The following is a 13,982-nucleotide window of genomic DNA, read 5'->3' on the forward strand; positions in this document are numbered from 1 at the left end:
ACTGCATTCTTAATGAAAAATAACACTTTTGCTTGGTATAAACTGAAAATATTCCGAAAGCGCACTTGTGGCACATTCAGATAACTCTTTCATTGCTAGTCGTTGGGTTCGAAGTACTCTTTGTTTCCTGCTTTCCGCAGGTCTCCGGGCCTGTCACCCCCGCCTCACCCCGTTGTGTCTTTAAGGACCTCTAAATCCAGGTTCTCTGAACTCTCACAGATTATCTGTCATAACTCCCTACGTAAACACACGCTCAAGCTTGTAACACAGAGGTTTGATCAGCATGTGCATATAATTGTACTACCCAACGACTGGGTCAGAATTTAAGCATAAATCTAAAATGGACACACAGTGTCGGGATGGAATTAAAAAGCAGCCCACCAAAACAATTCACTGTGGTAGGTGTCGTTTTGTGCATTATAATTATTATTTTCCTTTGGTGTCAAAGCCATCAATCACATCTACGCTAGGCTCTGATTACAGGTGCTGGGCTCCACTGAGCGAAAATCTTTTGAATTTCTGCTGTCCTCTTCAACGCCTAAACAAGGGGGAAATTTAGCAACACTATGTGCCAGATTTACAAGAAGTAGCGCAGCACAGCTGCTGCTCCAAAATTGGCAGCGCCGCACTACGTCACTTCTAAAATGCAGGGATGCATCATGTTTACAATAATGGCACACCCCTGTGTTTCCCCCTGTGCTGGCACTAAAGTTGCTGCTAAGCACCAATGCATCCACCCTTGCGCCATAGTGCAAGGATGGCTGTCTTGAGGATGAGATTGTTTTGGTGCAGGAAGGACTACCTTCCTGCACAAAAACAATATTTTACGACGATTTGCTCTTTCTATGTGTGCAGCAGAATGCAGCACACATTGAAAGAGCAAAAATCAAGGAGAAATGAAAGCATTTCTCCTCGTTGCGCCATGCTAACACCACACCTGGGGTGGTGTTAGTTTTTAGCGCTGCCACAGATTTATGATTTCTTGTAAATCTGGGCAGCATCAAAATGCAATTGCTGTTGCTGTGGGATGCCCACAGCAACACCCACTGCAAGCCCCTTCCATGCAAGGTGCTGTGTCTGAAGGGGCCATAGTTACAAGGTGGCATTAAGCCACAAAAAGGGGCTTAACGCCACCTTGCACATATGGCGCACTGCACCGCGCCACCGGAGCATCCCAAAAAGTGATGCTCCGATGCCGCTAGGGCCTTGTAAATCTGGCCAATTGTGCTGGTTTCAATCTCAAAAGCAAACCGAACCCAGTGCAAAATGTTCTGCTGAGATTTACTTTCCAGTGCAAAATTTGATTTGCAATGGAAATTTGCCAAAAGTAATGCAAATTAGTGCTATGTGCTACTTTGTACTACTTGGAGTCAAGGGTGCGTTCCATTGGTGGTACATACAAACAAGATTTTGCATTTTTTCTCAAAACGTTTCTGACTTTGCATTTGTGCTGCACTGTACATCACACATACAGAGTGGAAAAAGTATTACAGCATTGTTGTGCTGCAGTGGTCTCCTTACATTATAAGACCTATGCTTGACAGATCGCACAAGCCCTGGCACTATAGAGCAACTCTGTCTGCGTTGGCATATGGAAACCAAAATTGCACCAGTGCTACTTTGCAGACTTTGAAATAAGAATGCACTCCATTGGTGGTACATCAGTCCATGCACTATGGAACAAGGGTGTCTTTTTGGCGCAAGGTAGGCAAAACTGCAGCATTGCTGAGGGAAGGAAAAACAGCACCATATCCTTGCTTAAATGGTACTGGTTTTTGTAGCGTCCTCCCCAGCCTCCAATAACTACGCCACACACGGAGCTGTAAAATACACATCTTACATTCCTCTGTGTGTATCTGTGAACCCCCACATTTTAAACCAATCTTTCATTACATTCTATTTTAGTACTTACTTCACACTACAATGGAATCTGTTCGAAGCCAAAAGGGCTCCGTCCTAAAACTTGCAAGGCAGGTCGCTCCACTCACCGCTGCCCCATGCCGCCTCCACTCTGCTGCAACTGGTCTTGCCCGTTCTCCTGAGCGCTTCCGAGCATCCTGCCGCTGAGCCCCGCGGCCCCACCCTCCTCCTCGATTCTCTTTCTTTTTGGCTATTTCCCACCGCTGAGCCCCGCGGCCCCACCCCCTACCTCCTCCTTGATTCTCTTTCATTTTGGCTATTTCCCGCCGCTGAGCCCCACAGCCCCACCCCCCTCCCTCCTCCTCAATTCTCTTTTCTATTGGCTATCTCCCACCGCTGAGCCCCACAGCCCCCCCCTGCCTTCCCATTCGCTGATCCCTCCCTCCTCCCAGCTGCTACTCCCTCCCACCTCCCCTCTTATGGCATCCGCGTTGCGGTGAACAATGCAACCATTGACCCTGCTTCTAGCAGGCAGTTCGCTCCACTCACCACTGCCCCGTGCCGCCTCCACTCTGCTGCCACTGGTCTTGCCCGTTCTCCTGAACACTTCCTGAGCGCTTCTGAGCATCCAGCCGCTGCGTCCCGTGGCCCCACCCCCCTCCCTCCTCCTCGATTCTCTTTCTTTTTGGCTATTTCCCGCTGCTGAGCCCCGCGGCCCTGCCCCCCCTCGTCAATTCTCTTTATTTTTTGGCTATTTCCCACTGCTGAGCCCCGCGGCCCCGCCCCTCTCCCTCCTTCTTGATTCTCTTTTCTTTTGGCTATTTTCTGCCGCTGAGCCCCACGGCCCGCCCCCTCCCTCCTCCTTGATTCTCTTTTCTTTTGGCTATCTCCCGCCGCTGAGCCCCACGGCCATGCCCCGCCTTCCCATTCTCTAATCCCTCCCTCCTCCCAGCTGCCACTCCCTCCCACCTCCCCTCTTATGGCAGCCACGGTGCGGTGAACTAAGCGACCCTTGACCCTGCTTCTAGCAGGCAGGTCGCTCTACTCACCGCTGCCCCGTGCCGCCTCCACTCTGCTGCCACTGGTCTTCCCCGTTCTCCTGAGCGCTTCCAAACATCCAGCCGCTGAGCCCCGCGGCCCCACACCCCTCCCTCCTCCTCGATTCTCTTTTCTTTTGGCTATTTCCCGCACTGAGCCCCGCGGTCCCACCCCCGCCTTCCCATTCACTGATCCCTTCCTCCTCACAGCTGCCACTCCCTCCCATCTCCCCTCTTATGGCAGCCGAGGCGCGGACACGCCGCTGGCGCGCCAAAGGCAAGCCTGTCTGCGCCTGTCCGTGCCTGGACTGCATCCCCCTGGCCCACAAGGCCCCCACACCTCCCCTAGCCGCTATTCTGCCAGTGACCTCCACGCCCTCAATCCAGGACGCCCCACCACCTGCTTTCAGTCCTCCCCCAAAAAACACCAAGGAACCTTTCTCCTGCCAAGCTTGCCGCTTCACCTGCACCCTAAAGCTCCACAACAGACCTGCCAACAACCACCTCAGCTGCATCCTACTCAACACCCGCTCCATCCACAAACACGCAATTGAACTATGGGACCTACTAACCTCAACCTCACCTGACATCGCCTTCCTCACCGAAACATGGACAAACTCAGCCTCAAAACCTGACATAGCCATCCCTGAAAGCTACAAAATCACCAGAAGAGACCGCACCAAAAAACCAGGAGGAGGAATCGCCATAGTCCACAAAAGCACCATCAAAGTCTTGAGTAGCACCCATGACACCCTCAAACTCGCCGAGCACCTCCACTTCAAAATCCACATCAACGCCAACACCAACCTCAAAGGAACCCTGATCTACAGACCCCCCAGGCCCTCGTTCTCAATTCTGTGATGCCATAGCCGACAACGTAAGTGCCAACTACCTCAACTCCACAGAATACATCCTCCTCAGTGACCTGAACTTTCACCTAGAAAACAACAACACCACCAACCTGCTGGACAACCTCGGCCTCAAACAACTCGTCACCTCACCCACCCACTCCGCATGCCACACACTCGATCCCGTCTTCTCAGCCAGCAACCACGTTTCCTTCAGCCACACCACCGAACTCAGCTGGACAGACCACCACTGCATCCACTTCTCCTACCAGAAACCACCACCGCACACAACTCCCCAAACGCAACTGGAGCAAAATACCAATGGATCAACTGATTTCCACGCTCGCCCGGGCCCCAACCCCTGGGACCCCGGACCCCAACACAGCCGCCACCAACCTGCATCGCTGGATAGAAGACTGCCCGAACACCCTCGCACTGCTAAAAAAAAAAAAAAACACCCTCCACAGAATCAAGGCCAGCTGGTTCACCCCAGACCTACAGGAATCCAAACGGCTATGTCGCAGAATGGAAAAAACCTGCACCTTGAACCTACCAAGTCCAACCACATCGCTTTCAAGGATGCCATACCCAAACACCACCAACTGATCCGCATCACTAAAAGGTCCCACTTCAAAAACCGCATTGACACTAACGCTCACAACAGTAAAGAGCTCTTCGGCATCATCAAACAGCTCTCCACTCCCAGAACCTGCTCCAACCAACCTCCGCCATCACAGGAGTTCTGCAACTCACTTGCAACCCACTTCAGTCAAAAGATAGAAGAAATCCACAACAGCTTCAACCCCCAGACCCACCAGCTGACTACAAACACCAACGAACCCAACGCCCCAAGCAACACCCACCTCCTCCATACCTGGACCCCCATCAACATAGAAGATACCACCAACACCATGGCCTCCATCTACTCCGGATCATCATCGGACCCCTGCCCACACAATCTCTTCAATAAAGCAAACATTATCATTGCTCCCCACCTCTGCAACACCATCAACAGCTCCTTCGAGTCAGCCACCTTCCCAGAAAGATGGAAGCATGCAGAAGTCAACGCCCTGCTTAAGAAACCAAAGTCAGACCCAGATGACCCCAAGAACTACCGGCCAATCTCCCTCCTCCTCTTCCCAGCCAAGGTCATCAAAAAAATCGTGAACAGCCAACTATCCTGGATCCTGGAAGACAGCAAGGCGCTCGACACCTCCCAATCTGGATTCCGCAAAAACCACAGCACCGAGACCGCACTCATTGCTGCCATAGATGACATCAAGGCCATGCTTGACGAAGGAGAAACAGCAGCTCTCATCCTCCTTGACCTCGACGCAGCCTTCGACACGGTATGCCATCACACTCTCCTCACAAGGCACTCAACTGGATCTCGTCATTTCTCGCAGGCAGAACCCAGAGAGTCCGCCTCCCACCGTTCCTGTCAGAAGCCTCCAGAATCATCTGTAGTGTCCCCCAAGGATCATCGCTCAGCCCCACGCTATTCAACGTTTACATGGCCCCACTCGCCAACATTGCATGAACCCACCACATCAACATAGTTTCCTACGCAGACAACACTCAGCTCATCCTCTCCCACACGAAAGACCCTACAACTGCAAAGAACAACCTCCACAACGGACTTCACGCCATCGCCAGCTGGATGGAATCAAGCCGCCTCAACAAAGCTGCAAAGAATACAGAACGCATCCGCCCGCCTCATTCTTGATGTCCCACGCCGCAACCACACCTCCCCCACCTCAGAGATCTACACTGGCTACCAATATCAAAGAGGATCACCTTCAAGCTCCTCATCCACGCACACAAGGCCCTCTACGACACAGGTCCAGCCTACCTCAATGACAGACTCACCTTCCACACCCCCACCCACGATCTTCGTCCCGCCAGCCTCGCCCTCGCCTCCGTTCCCCGCATCCGCCGCACCACTGCCGGAGGAAGATCCTTCTCTTACCTAGCCGCCAAGACCTGGAACTCCCTACCACTCCACCTTCGCCAGACCGGAGACCTCTTGACGTTCAGGAAACGCCTCAAGACATGGCTTTATGACCAGTAGCAACTCCCCAGCGCCGTGAGACCCTAATGGGTGAGTAGTGCGCTTTATAAATCCTTTGATTGATTGGTTGATTGATAGACACTACAGTTTACTCATTCCCATTGACACAACTCAGTGCAGCAACTCAGGTAGCTGTGCAGCATTGCACCAAACATATTTTTCACTAGTTGCTATGAAAATGGCTTGGTACGAGATGGGATTGTTGTTTGTGGTTGTGTCTGGTACTATTTTGAAAGTTGCACTGCGTGTTGACTTGAATTGCGGGTTGCTGACCTTTGGGGGGAACTGTGTTTAGCAAAAACGTAGAAACTTGCGATTTAAAAGCACCCACTGAAAAGTTCCTTGTGCGCCCAGCCTCCAGAAAGCAATTAAAATGTCAAGATACCTCTTGTGATTAATGTTCCTGCTATGGAGAGAGATGGGGGTTTTGTCTAGCAGCAGCTTTCACTCGCCATAAAGTAGCATAAAGGGTTAATATGCCTGCTGCAAAGAACAGGACTACATTTTATGCAAATACTTGGGTGGAAAGACCAGCACTTTGAAACAAATGAAAGTATGTGAAAGGGGGGCTATGGAGAGATGAGGGGCACAAATGCTGGGTGGTAGTGAGGGAATCCGGGAAGGTGGTCATGGGGTGGAGGGGCACCAAAAAAGACTGTTGCAGAGGGTGCCACCAGCGCTAAAACCTGCCCTGGGTCTGCACACCTAATGCAGGGTTCAGTGGGGGCTCTCTCCTCAAGCCAATATTTGGAAACAAATTAGTCAATGAGTGCATTCTACAGCACAGTTTTCACTTATTTTTGATGATAATCCATAGGCACAGAAATGATAGTCATGAAGTATTTCAGTACTTTCATACTTGTAACAGAGTTCCAGACTATAAATGGATGACTATAGATGTTATTTGTTTTATGTTTTGAAAGACTTAGAGCCTCATTATGAGTTTTGCGGTTGGATGAGCCGACCACCAAACTCACTGGGGTGAGACAGCTTTCAACCCGGTGGCCTCGCCCTCCAGTCATATTTTAATGTTCCCACCAGGCTGACCGGCGGGATCATCATATTAGGATGTTTCCACTTGTCAGCCTGGCTGGAACAGTGCTACAGGATAGGTTTCAGCTCCCTTAAGGGAGCAAAGGCCAATACCGTAGCACAACAGCACTTCGTGGGTGCTGAGCAGGGGGACCCACGCACTGCCCATAACATGGTTGTGGGCAGTGAGGGTCCACCCTGTTGCCCCCATCACTTACTTTCCACCAGCCTTTTCATGACGGTTAAACTGTCCCAAATTTTTTTTCAGAAAGAGGACTTGTGTTCAGAACAGAGGTGCTGAATGCAGCGCTGCCGTGGCTGACCCAGAGTCTAACCAGTCAGGAACCATGTTCCTGGCAGGGACGGCTGTCCCCTGGTGGTCCGACCGCCAGTGTCATAATGTAGTCTTAGTATTTGCTGTTCAAGTTTCATACAACTGCAAACTGGCCATCAAATAACAAATGTTTCACAACTAGTGATTTTCCAAATTTTAATGAACATTCACTGTGCACTCCGGCCATCCCTGAACAACTCTGTGCAAAGAACTCTGGGCGAAACTGCCTCGAAATATGCCAGGTTGTATAGACCCCATAGGGATACATGACTCCGTCTTCCACCACAATGTACATGGACACTCTTATGAGCCCTCCACTCCAGTGTAGAGAACGCACTCCGAGCCATGACCTCAATTTCAGGAGCATTGTACCCACCATATACTACACAGTACAGTACACTCAGTGACCCAGCCCGTCACAAAGGTAACTTTGAGACACCACTGTTTGTAGTCAACAGTACTAAGAATATATGACCTGTAGGCCCAATGGATGATTTTGGGATATTGAATAAGGGGAAATTCACAAAATTCTTGGTAAAGTAAGTTAAAAAGTCAGGATCTGCTCACTCATTGCATAGATAGGTATAACTTACGCTAGCCACCACTGTATCGTACACAACAACAAGGGGCACCACAGTTTATTACACATGCCTACAGGCACCATATTGCACATGCTCAACCTGGGTATCTTGCCTTGTCCCCAAATACAATGTACAGAGAACACGGGGTGACCAGTGTTACTCATCAAACTTGTGACAGAGCACATAGGGTTTACTGCCTCTCCCTGTTTCTTTGCTGCTCCACAGAGCACACAGGAGTAACATACCTTGTCCTCAAATATGTTATATGCCATCCCTTGTGAACCACATTGCAGATTCCTGAATGGGAACGCTATCTTTCATCTCATGACATACAGTGCTTCTGGACTACTTCAGCTCTAACCAAACTTAAATAAAAATACCCAAAACTAAAAGGAGAATTATCCACACCCAAGGGTACCTTGCTGATCTGGAAAAGACCCCCCTACTGTTGCACCAGAAGAGACCACAAGGAAAGATGTATAGTCAATCAAGTTAAAGTATGATGAATGGAATGCCATACTTGAAGAGATGCCTCAAGTATTATTTGCCTAACGTGCGCAAAGGATGACCAGGAACAATAAAAGTGCCATGTCAACGATTAAAGAGACAAGTGAATGCCATTGAAAAAATTATTGTAATGCGCAACTGCATCATTTATGAAGGAATAGATAAAGACCACAGTAGAGAAACTTGCCTATATAGTTGCATGAGAAAATGTCAGGAATAAAAATATAGTGATACATTCTTAATGCCAAAAAATATTGTGAACCAAAATATCATGTTTACATACTTTGTGTGTATATATATATTTATTACAAACATTTCAAAACAAACATTTATAGCATTACATTTAATTAAATTTAGATAGTAACATTTGAAATACTATAATTAAGCTAAATAAAAGATAAAAATATTATATAGCATTAAAAATATAAAAAACATATTTTGAACTGGTATTTCAACAATTCATAAATATACATTAAAATGATTATTGATAGGAAAACATAATAAACATATATAGAAAAACGTACAGCAATTTATAAAAAAAAAAAAACTGAGGGCCAGATTTACAGTTTGGCAGATGGGTTTCTCTGTCACAAACGTGACGAATACTCTGTCTGCTGTACTAGAATATCCATAAGACATAATGGAATCATAATACAGCAGATAGGATATTTGTCATGTTTCTGATAGAGTAATCCCATCTACCAGACTGTAAATCAGGCCCTGAATATTATTAGAAACAAATAAATTGTATAATAAAAAATACAAAATATGTAATTTTATAAACCTTTTAAAAGTATATAGAAAAAATATTAACATTCCTAAATAAGGAATAGTAGGGAAAGTGTTGGGCTTAGAAATGGTTGGATTTACCATTCCTACTCCTATCTTAGTCTTGGACTTTTGAGGGATCCAATTTATTATTTACACTCCAACCTGAGAAACATTCGGGAAAGGGGTGAAATTTAATATTCTCACATTTCTTTAATTAGTAAAGTGTCAAAAATGTTTAAAAAAAGCCTATTATCTATCACAATTCATTAGCAATTCAATTGTACTATTGGCATGTAAACAAATATAATAAAGGCAAAAAATATGAAAACCTTTCATTTATCATACATGCAATAATATAATAAAATATGAAATGTCTGTACAGCATTACACCCCTTACTCCATGTACTAGTCAATACACTTTAAATCACATTTTCACCATGAGGATTGTACATAGTGAACTGTTTGCTAAGTGGAGCCCAAATGTATGTACGTTTTCTGCATCTTTGATTATTATTAATGATTTCCTTTTCAAGGCCATATTAAAAAATAAACTTCTGACACCATTGCATTCTATTCAGGTGCTTCCTTTGTAGCCATGCTCGTGCAACCTGCAAGCAAGCCACTAAATTAGCAACAAAAATATACCCCTAGCAAATGGGATGGTATATCAGTGAAGTATCCTAGCAAACTAATTGTAGGTTCTACTAGGATATTAACTTTTAGAATGCTATTGTGTTCATCAAACACCTTTGTTTAGTGGGGTAGTATAACGAGCCATGCAAAAATATAGTTGGTATCCACATCAGGATTTTGGCAGCAATAGCAGTGCACGATCTCCCTATGGTCCCGTTTGTGCAACCTGTATGGTGTATATAGATTGTGGAGGATTTTGAAAAAAAAATGAACCTTAAACGTTGAAATGTTAAGCATGCCTAGTGATAATTGAATTCGCTGAGTGACATCAACCAGGAAAACTTATGATCCAATATTTAAATTCCCTTTGCCAGCCAAATGACCAATATTACCATGTGGATGATTAAAGCCCATTAAGACTTTAAAAAATATATCAATAGAGCCACAACTCAATGTTCTAACACATTTTTCGAGGAACTCATTATTATCTAGTACTACCTCTTTTATTTGCAGGTGTATCAAAAATCCCTCAACTGTAAGTATCTAAAAAAATATCCCCTACTAGACATCACAAACTCTTTAGATGTATGCCCAAATTATCCCATTGTTACATTTATCCAAAAGTGTTCCAGCCTGTGAAAGCACAAGTCCCTCCAATAGTTTAATTAGCTGTTGTTGACAAAAGGAGGCAGTTTAGGATTATACCCCAGGGAAGTAAAACAACTGAAAGTGTATACTTGACATTTTGTTTTCATGGAAAGTCAGCTCTTATGATAGAACTGCAAAGTCTTGCATTATGTATGTTTAACTATGCTGAATCTACCAGACCTTTTTCTGGCAAACTAGGATGTTCAAATGCTTGTAATTTGGAAATAGCCCAACCAAGTTGCCATTTCTGAAGCCTAACCGCTGCTCAAAGCCTATAAATAGATTCAGCAATAAAATACAGCCAAAGGGAGGGAGGTTACATACTACCTTGTTTAGGTGAAAGCCGTAACATATGGAACACCGTGGTTTGTTCACACTGGCAGACACATTTTTCCTATATTGATTATCCACGATGATTGTGCATAGTAAACTGTTTGCTAAGTGGAGCTCGATGTATCCAAATTTTCTGTATCTTGGGTTAATCCTAATGATTTCCTTTTCAAGGCCATTATAAAAGATGAACTTCTGAAACCAATGCATTCTATTCAGGTGCTTCCTTTGTAGCCATGCTTGTGCAACATGCAAGGGAGCCACTAAAATAGCAAAAAATATACCCCTAGCAAAAGGGATTGTATATCAGTGGTGTATTCTAGAAAAATACTTTTAGGTTCTACTAGGTGTTAGACTTGCCATCCTTGGCTTGGTCTCCCCTAACTTTTTGCCTCTGTTTCCTAGGTTGTGTATTTGTGCTGGACTCTGTTTTTGCTGTTTTTGATACTCTGGGCACTTTACCACTGCTATCCAGTGCTAACGTGCAAGTGCCCCTATGTAAAACGTATGTGTAACTGGCTTTCCATGATTGGAATATTTTATTTCCTAGTAAGTTCCCAGAACTGTGTACTAGAGGTGCCCATGGCCTGTAAATCAAATGCTACTTGTGGGCCTGCAGCACTGGTTGTGCCACCACATTAGTAGCCCTGTACACATGCCTCAGACCTGCCACTGCAGTGTCTGTGTGTGCAGTTTTAAACTGCCAATTCGACTTGGCAAGTGTACCCACTTGCCAGGCCTAAACCTTCCCTTTTCTTACATGTAAGGCACCCCTAAGGTAGGCCCTAGGTAGCCTCATGGGCAGGGTACAGTGTATGTTAAAGGTGGGACATGTACATATGTTTTTTACATGGCCTGACAGTGACATAGTGCCAAATTCGGTTTTCAGTGTTGCAAGGCCTATCTCTCTCACAGATTATCAAAGCCTTTAAGTGCTATTAGAGTGCAGATTCCCTTTGGGAGCAGATAGACATGGAGTTTGGGGGCTCTGAGCTCACAATTTAAAAATACATCTTTTAGTGAATTTGGTTCTTAGATTATGTGTTTGAAAATGCCACTTTTAGAAAGTAGGCATTTTCTTGCTTAAACCAATATGTGACTCTGCCTGTTTGTGGATTCCCTGTCTGGGTCAGTTTGACAGCTGGGCTGTTTGCACCTCTCTTTAGACAGAGACACAAAGGGAGGTGGGTCGTAGCCTGCATATCCTGATGAGCTGTCTGTGCTGGGAGGGAGGGGCCCCACACATTTTACAAAAATAATGATAATAAATGTAGTTTATTATAGTTTTTTAGTAAAAGGATTGCAGCATCTGCTGCTGGCGGGGGGGGGGGGGGCGACACTCCTCCCCCCTAGTGGAGGAGCCACGCCTGACTATGCCCTGCCTTTCTCCTTGGTTTCTCTCTCTAGCAGTAGGCATTATGATGTCCCAACTCGACTATAATACAATATCACATTTGAGAAGCTACATCATTTCATTATTAAAGGTGACTAGATATGTCACAACTTCACTGTAATATATAGATTTATAGTGAATTATGGGGATGTTTTCACAGAGGGTTTCTCAGTGACATCAAACAGACAATGAGAGCTTGAGTTCTCTATGATGTCATTCAGAAAGCAGAGGTGAAAAGCAATCCCAGAATTCACGTTTTACCTATCTATAATTTTATGCTACGTATCATGCCCAAAATCATGGCAGAGGAGTAATGGAGAGCCATAAATAACATGGCATCTCCTCCATTACCCAAAAGTGAAAAAAAATACCATACCTGCTATCCTTATCCAACCCCCGCCACCTTTCCTGCCAGTCTTCCGCCAATTATAGCTATGCTTTCTTCTTTCATTTAAATCAGACAAGCACAGCTTCACTGAACGGCTTTCAGATAGCCCTGTCAGTCTGCCTTGGAAGTCCTTTATGATGCAGCAACAGTAGGTAATTCATTTATCAACTGTTGCTACGTCATAGCAGTTATCAGATTTAGAATTTGGGGTACACAATAGAGTCTGTCTCTGAAAGCCATGCATAACAGAGAAATTATACAGCTATTAGAGGTTCTCTACATCGGGCGCTGCTTTAAAAATTGGACCATATACGTTTAAAGGGTATTTTTTCTCCATACGGCCCGATGATTCTAAAGCTAGCAAACAAAAACAGGGGGAGCTGGATTGGTGGATGGATGAGCTGCATAAATTAGGTGCAAAGGTAACATTACGACAATGCTGCGTATTATGTGGAACAATCCGATGTACAATTACCAGGACCCAGAGGATGTTGATGAGTTGATTGATTCAATTAAGAAGCATGCTAACCCTTGAGGCTCTCTTTTCAATTTTCCAATTCTTTAATACTCACAGCATTTGAGTAGGTAGCCTAGGCACATTGGGCATCCTGGGCAGTGAGGGTGGTGGATAACAGCGGATGGGGGTTCCACTGTAAGGTGGAGAGGGGAGTATAAGCTATGTGAGTCCCTCCAGGGGAGTGGCCCAATGGCATTATATATGCCAGTAAGTAGAGGGAGGGTTCCTCAGGGAGGAGGGCTGGGTAGGAGCAGCGGGTGGGGAGCAAAGGGGGAAAAAAACTAAAAATAAATTGTCCTTATTATTTTCTGAGCTGTCACTATTGTTTTTGGTCTTCTCAATTGTGTACTCTGTATACTCCAAATGCGGATGATCCCTCTCCCCTTGCTACTTTGGAGTGGAATTTGATTGAGTCCCCACTGCCAGTGATACTGGCAGGTGGTGTCAACACTTTAATGGATCCAGTTTTGGATAGATCCATGAAGAGGGACTGTGTCAATACCCCCAGTACTAGGCAAGCACTAAAGAGCATGCTGCAGGACTTGAGGTTGGTTGACATGTGGCACCATATGATGAGGCAAACTAGGGTATACATATTTCATAGTAAGAAATATGGCCATTTTCCAGGCTGGAATATTTCTTTGTTGACAATAACATAATTGATAGGGTTCAGAGGATTTTCATCTACCAGTATCTCTGACCATGCAGCTGTGTGGATTACTGTTGTATGTCCGGTATGGAGGCAGAACATTATCTTTGCAGTCAACCGTGCCATTTTGCAAGATGAGGAAAATGGTATAAAGCTGGAGAAGGCTGTCAGGATTTATTTTTTTTAAGGATAACAAAGAGTCTGCCTCCCCTGTGGTGGTTTGGGATACCTCTAAAGCTTGTTTGGATGGGAAGGTGCATAGTCTGGCTTGTTAGAATCATAGATTAGAAAAGGCAGCTATGGCAGCCATGGATCAAGAAATCGAGCCATTGGAAGGGATTTTGGAGGGCATGGTGGCAAAGTCCTTCTCAGAATAATGTAGC

This window comes from Pleurodeles waltl, chromosome 5 (assembly GCF_031143425.1).
Source record: "Pleurodeles waltl isolate 20211129_DDA chromosome 5, aPleWal1.hap1.20221129, whole genome shotgun sequence".
Lineage (NCBI taxonomy): Eukaryota > Metazoa > Chordata > Amphibia > Caudata > Salamandridae > Pleurodeles > Pleurodeles waltl.